The sequence below is a fragment of the Barbatula barbatula genome (assembly GCF_947034865.1).
Source record: "Barbatula barbatula genome assembly, chromosome: 4".
NCBI classification, from domain to species: Eukaryota; Metazoa; Chordata; class Actinopteri; order Cypriniformes; family Nemacheilidae; genus Barbatula; species Barbatula barbatula.
In genome coordinates, this window is record NC_136768.1 from 23,120,012 (window position 1) to 23,127,892 (window position 7,881).

Sequence of the window (7,881 nt, forward strand, 5' to 3'; positions counted from 1 at the left end):
TCTCTAACATTTTTTTCTGATTCAACACTTACTTTAAGCTGATGAACATTTCTTCAATGTTCGGCGTGTTCAAAATTGGAGAGAGGCCAGTTAAGAAAATGTTGAAATTTATTGATCAGAAGATTCAAAATACAACAGCTGGGTGGGTCCTCAGATGCAAAGTCTTACACAAAGAACCGACGTCTTACAAAGGACAGACACACAAAAAAACTGTTTCACAGCTTTTATAATATTTCAAGACGCCGTAAAAGCCTGGGACTCGTCCAATCCGCTTCCTCTCATTTGTTCTGTCTCAGCCAACCAGGTCACACTGCTTTGCTCTCGGACCATCTGCAACACATTATATAGAAACACTACACAATCCACCACATTCCATGGGGCTCCGTGTGTAATCTAATTTTTACACCCACACATTCCGTTTCCTGTGGAAAATACACTCAAAATCATCCCCCTAACTCTTGGTTACACTGGTTATATTTTCAACATATTATGCACAGTTAGTAATCAATAATGAAATCAAAAAAACATATTAAATGTAAAGGCACGTTTAAACCACAATAAAAATCACAATAAAAATCCTTCAGTCCCTCTCTTAGACACAATCATCCTCATCTAGGAAGTGGTCGCCAGACAATTGAGGCATGGTATATTTGGGAGGGGTTAGGTCTTTCTGTTCTATTGCCGCTACTATCAATCGGTTACATAGTGATCTGATACAGGGAATACAACAGCATCCACATGAGACCAAAATACCTACAAATACAGCTATTGATACCACAATTGAAATTAGTACTGATTTCCATTTGCCTAGTGCCTTGTCTAGCCAATCTCCAATAGGATTATTTACTCCTGAATGTTCCTTCATTTCGATAGACAAAGTTCTCAATTCTTCCAATGCCCTAGTCACTGATCCATCTGGGGCAGTATTATTAGGAATGTAAGTACAACAAAGATCACCAAACATAACACATACTCCTCCCTTTTCTGCCAATAACATGTCTAGAGCCATACGGTTCTGTATAGCCATCAGTGAAGTTGGTGCTAGCTGCTCCGCTAAACCATCTACGGCATCCCTTGTCATATTTGCTAATCTCATCACATTATAATGTACATAATTAATCCTATCTACATTCTTGTTTGGGGTGGCTGGAAAAAGAGCAGCTATTATCGGTATATTCTCAAAACCTGCTGCTTGGTTTGCTAGTTTATATTCATCCGGTACACCTCTGGGAATTCCTATAGCATCGATATACGTAGGACTATTTAATGATAAATCTACACTTGAACCTATTGCTCTCTGTTTAATGATGTGTCTCCTACATGGGGGTTATTGCAGCTGTTTTGAGGGGAGACGGAACAATACCAGTGATAAGCGAGGAATGGATAATTGCAGTTATAAGAGGGGTCAGGGAGTGAATGCACGTTTTAACCAATGTAGTCGGGAGAGGATCAAGTTGGCAAGTTGATGATTTAGATTTGCGAACAAAATTTGTTATTTCAGCAGCAGAGGGGAGAGTGAAAGCAGATAAAAGATGACAAGAAGATGTTTGAACATCCGAGGATGGTTTGAGGGTTGCGATCTGAGGGGATACCTGTTGATGTATATGATAAATTTTAGTAGTAAAAAATGGCATTATGGAATTACAGGAGTCAGTGGAGTAAAAATGAGGTGGTAGAGAAACAGGTGGACGAAGTGTTTTATGCACCAGTGAAAAAAGTGCTTGAGAGTTACCAGAGCCTGAACTGATTAAATCTGTATAGTAGTTAGACTTTGCAGTGGAAAGAGAATCTTTATAAGAAAGTAAATGGGTATAAAACATTTGTTTGTGGATGTGCAAACCAGTTTTTCTATAGAGGCGTTCCAGTTGGCGACCTCTAGCTTTCAGTTGGCGATGTTCAGAAGTAAACCAGGGTGCAGATTGGGAAAAGGAAACAAACCGTGTTTTTATTGGGGCCAGTGTATCGACGAGATGGTGTAGGCCACAATCATAGTGACTGAGCAGTTCATCAGGGGAGGATGTGAAGTTGATATTAGGAAGATTGGCAATACCAGAATTTAAAGCTGCTGGGTCAATGGACTTGATGTTACGGAAAGAGATTTGACGTAACAGTTTCGTTTTGAACAGTGTCACCTTAGCATTAAATGAAATAAGTTTATGATCAGAAATGGGAAAGTCATAAGCAGTACAATTAAAAGGAGTGACACCAAAGCAGCAAAGTAGATCCAAGATATGGCCCTTTGAATGGGTAGGAAAATGTATAAACTGCTGCAATTCAAAACTATCAAGGCATGATTTAAAGTCTTTTGTGAGGTAGTTATTGTCATTATCAATATGGATGTTAAAATCACCGAGGAGAATGATATTAGGGGAAAGAGGTGATATAAATGTAAGAAAAGCTAAAAATTCATTAATGAATTCTGAATTTGGTTTAGCTGGACGATACACGGTGGCTACAATAATAGGGGATGGACCATTTAGTTTAATGACAAGAGACTCAAATGACTGATAGAGTGGCATAGAGACATCCGAGACTTTCCAACGCGACCTGTAACGTGGGGTTTACAACTGTAAACAAACCCGGGGGGAGTTGCTTCGTTCAACTAGGAAAAGTCATGTGGTTGCTGCCAAGTCTCTGTCAGAGTAAAGAAGTCATATTTGCGGTCATTAATGAAATCCTGGAGAAAAGGTCCTTTGCCCGAAAGGGATCGGATGTTGTATAAACCAAAGTGGAGATCGTTAAAGTTGTTCTTGTGGGAAACAGAGCTAGCATTAGCAGACCTGGGTAGACTGGTTAGCACACTCTGGTCCACCTTCCTGCTGGATGATCTCGATTGACGGCGAGATGAAGACCAGAAGGAGTTGATTGAGGTGAAAGCATCAATGTTGAAACTCCGTCGAGACCCACGATGAAGATATCTCCGACGAGGTAAGTGAGCGTTTTCCGGGCCAGGGTGCAGCGTCGATTTTAAAACTGCTGAGGCAGTCGGATTGAAGCAGAGTTTGAGAAGCTCAGCAGTCGAGTATTGAAACATAGCCGACGAGGAACTTGTGAGGAGTAGCGCAGCCATCCACATGAGTATCGCCCACTTGCTGAGCCACATTTTGGTCAAAAGGAGCCAGATGTAGCTGGTATGAACGCAGTAATCGATGACAGTTTATCAACAGGGCAATAAACAGTTAAAAAATAATAATTCAATAAAAACTGAAGTTAAAAAGCCCAAAATTAAACACACAATCGGAGAGCAGCGGCAGCGAGTCGCGCCAGCGTACACCCGCCAATCAAACTCCTGAAATGACTCTGTTATTGATCAATAAGCTCTGTTCTCTGGCTGTGGTAATTATCCATTCCAGCCACAAATTATTTTCCCCATATCCTGTGGCACTTTCTATCATATCTTCTGGTTTTAACATGGTGTAATCTATTTCTACTACCCCATTCTTTTGTTCTCAGCTACTGTCCCATTTCTTTCCTCCTCAGGTGAACTGTCCACAACAAATTTTATTACTGCTTTTCTATCTGTTCCTTGCATGTGCACCCCCATTATAAGGAAAAACTCCCCTGTATAATTGGCTGATCCCGTTCTGGTGGATATTGAAAGGGTGAGTGGATTTTGGCTTGTACTGTAATCTCTTTGCATTTTAAAATCAAATTTTGCCGAGGTACGGGTCCAAAGGCTGGGTTCTTTCGGGGTCCAACCACCGGTATATGCTATTACCTAATTCCATGACGGACACCATTCACCCCTAAAGGTTTGCCTAGACTGGTACGCCTTACAAACACTGTCCATATTCCCGTCCATACATACATATACCTCGTACCCCCTCCATGAGCAATTTTTTCCCCCCGCAATTAATGACAGCGCATAGGTCGAAAGTAAATGATGTGGTCTTACCCCAAACATAGTTAATTACGAGTTGTTCACATGGTAACCTCGTATCGGCTATGGCTCTTTTGTGTCTCGGTTTCGATATAGTGTTGTTGCTTTCCTGACCCTCAGTTAGGCTAAAAATTATTCCTACTACAACTCCTGAGATTATTAATAAGATCCCCAACAGTTTACAGTTTTCCCACAGCTTCGTCTCGTTACCCTCTCTTGGACTTTAAAGGAACAATAAACACACTCTTGAAAATTTAAATGGTTAAACACACAGTATACTTAATGGGAATATGGGATTAAGGAAAAATATATGGTTAAAATCACACAAAATGTACCTAATTGTAAGGAACAAATGGTTATACGTTAATTAATATGACAATATAAAAATCACAATAGCAACATAAAAATATGAAAAATATGGAAAAAACTGAATATGAAAAATTTAAAAACGGTGAATATTAAAATATGAAAAATAGAAAATATGAAAAATATGGAAAATGTGAATATTAAAATATGAAAAATCACAATCACAACAATATATATTGATTAGAAAGAATTAGAAAGAAAATTAAGATATAGAGATTACGATAAAAAATAATATGAAAATGTTGATAACCCTTGATTATAATGAGTATATAGTTATCACTATATGTACTCATGTGAACACCTGTCTCAATATACTCTTGACTTTTTGAAAATCTAAATTGTCCAAACCACAGCCTTTTTTGCACTAGATTAGAGTTTTAATGCCCCTGTTGTTGATGCTTGTGTCCCACTTTCTGCTGCTCCAGAGATACCCTCCCTCTTTTGGACCTGAGCCCTCAGGTCCACAGCAGTCTCTGACAGTGACCTGTTTGGTGGATCACAGTTAACACAAGAAGACAAGTGATACCAGGTGTCGCCCTTGCCAGATAGGCGGACACAATGTGACGTCCTTGCCGTCACTTTCAGAGGCTCCGTCCAGCGTGGCTCATTCCACTTCCTTCGAAACTTCTTCAGACGAACCCACTGTGAACGGGGCTCGACAGGTTCTTCAGCAATGTCAGAGGGAGTCTGCTGAGAGAAATGTTGAACCATAGCAGTCAGTTTATCAAAATATACACAATGTGAAAGTGGTACACAGGTGTCCGGCTTCAGCGGCGTCGACGGTCCTGGAAAAGATCTACCTGTAAGCAATTCAAAAGGTGTAAAGCCAGTGATTCTGTTAACAGAGGAACGTACAGACATTAGAGCCAACGAAAGAGCTGATAGCCATGATAATTTGGTCTGTGCACAGATTTTAGCCAATTTAAGTTTCAGCGTTAGGTTCATCCGTTCGACCTTACCTTGCGATTCAGGATGATAGACGGCCCCAAACGCATGCGTTAGACCCAAAGATTTCTCTACGATGTATAAATGCTCATTTTTGAAATGCGATCCGTTATCTGAACGGATACGCCTGGGAAAACCGTAATTTGGGATGTAATGATTTATGAGACACTTAATGACTGCAGTGCTGTCTTCTTTTCCACAAGGAAAAGCCTCAGGCCAACCTGTGAATTGGTCAACTATCACCAACAAATACCGTTTCCCTTGCACCCTCTCTACCATGTCTGTAAAGTCAATCACGATTTCCGCTCCTGGGCCTCGCAATGGCAAAAATGTGCCCTTTAACTGTTTTAAGGTTGGTTTGACGTTATGTTTTTGACAAATGTCGCATGAAAGTACAAAGTTAGACACCATAGCCGTCAAAAAAGGATGCCACCAATATTGCAATGTTTTCATCATCTGTTTCGAACTCACGTTCGACATAGTGTGTGCTTGGATTATGATAGAGCGTGACAGGCTCATGGGCAATGCTGGTCTGCCATCTGGGGCCTGCCACAGACCATCTGGTGCACACAGGGCCCCATACTCTGTCCACGTCGACAGTTCTTCTGGTGTGCATTTGCCATGTTCGGCCACAAGTGTTTCTCTGCTGAAAGATGATAACAATTTCACATATGAACAGTCAGTCTGTACCATCATGGTCACCTGATAGCCTGCAGCTGTTTTGGCAGCCAAGTCAGCAGCCTCATCTGTTTTACAGTGGCCCTGACATTTTATGACAGCAACAGCTGCTGGAATTTTCAATTCGTCCAACAGTGCACGTGCTTCTGCGTCATGTGCTATAGGCCTACCAGACGTAGTGACGAACCCACTCCTTTGCCACACTGCGAGTTCGACATGGACAGCACCCACGACATAAGCTGAGTCACTGTAAATGTTGACTTTACCAGAGCCTGCAAGTTTTAGTGCTTGTGTGACCGCAATTAGTTCTGCTCTCTGTGCTGACTGTTTGCCTTCTATTTTTTCTGCTTCCCTAGTAGTGTAACCTAAGTCTGTTTGCTGCACAACAGAGTAAGCCGAGACTAAAGAGCCGTCATGAGCTCTGAAACAGCACCCGTCCGTGAAAAGTGTAATCACGTCCGAGGCTTCAGGGATAGGGGTTGCAGTTAAGTCCTGGCGAACACGAGATGCCAGGTCAGTGATTGGTGCACAGTTATGTGGTTCCCCTTGTGGAACAAATCTGCCATGTTAATGCCGTCGTGTTTATATGTTATGTTTGGCGCCGTTAGATATTTGGACAGTTTTCTCTGCCTCAACGGTGAAAACGTAAATTTAGATTCAGAGTTGACAAACGACATGACAGAGTGCGTGGTCAGGACCGTTAACTGATGACCCATCACAATGTGAGATGTCTTTTCAATGATCTTTGCCAATCCTGCAGTGAACCTGGCACAAGCCGGCTGGCGTTGTTCAATGGCGTCAATTAGGACACTGACGTACATGAGCACACGTCTAGCAATAGACTACTTCTGGAAAAGTACTCCATGTGCGCTATTCCCTGTTTCAGAAACGTCCAGAAAAATGCCTTGCTGTAATCAGGGCTATGCAGATATGCTGCATGTGACAGCTCCCCTTTCAATTTAGTGAACGCGGTTTCTGCTTCAGGGGTCCATGTTAACTTTGCCTGCACATTTCTCATGCCTTGTTCCTTGACCATGTCTCGTAATGGCTTGGTGACCGCTACATACATAGGGATATAGTTTCTGCTGAAACCTGTCAATCCCAGAAAGGAAAGCATGTCCTTCACATTATGTGGCTTTGGGTGTGACAAAATGCCATCACGTTGTCAGGCACGATTTATATTCTTCTGAGATTGGTATACAGAAAAAAGCTTTGACCAAATCAATGCATGTGAACCATTGGTAAGCTGGGGTCAAATTTGAGATGGCAGTATATGGGTTTGGTAAGGCCATTGTTGGTGAATCTCTCCACCAATGATCAGTCCCCCCACACTGATTTTTTTTTTACTGTCTGCCTTAACTCCCAGAATTCCATTACCCGGTTCAGGTGGACTTGATGAACTGCAATCTACAGGTGGCATCGCCTCCAGATGTAAGACTGAACAACCCTGCTTCAGAAAGGTACACAGAACCCTAAGCTGACAGAACCCTGTAAGTCTGAGAAGCATCGTCGGGGCCTAGTGTAAAACACAATGGCGGAAACGGCCAACAGAACCGCACCTGTAGGACACCCCCGCCTTGAGCGTCTACACCGAAAACTTGGGGCATGCCCTCAAGAGCCCGGATAGCTCAGTCGGTAGAGCATCAGACTTTTAATCTGAGGGTCCAGGGTTCAAGTCCCTGTTCGGGTGATGGGTGCCCACCTGTACCTCACCTTTACTTTGTGAGCTGTTCTGGCATCGCCCTTTGTATTGATCGAGCGTTGCTTCAGCACACGCACCAGAAATTCCTTGACAGCTGAGCAAAAGGCTTCCCTCCCTGTAGATGTAGTCGGGAAAGTCCTGCTCTCACAACTTCGCCAGAGGGCTGTTGGCTTGCCTTGATCATATTATGGTTATGACTCTTTTTGGTGGCCGCAGCGATTCCGGGTCATGGCAGGGGACTGTTTTTGTTGATATCCTGCCTGTCCGTTATTTGACGCCCCATTACATCGCCTGTTACGCTGCCGGCTCG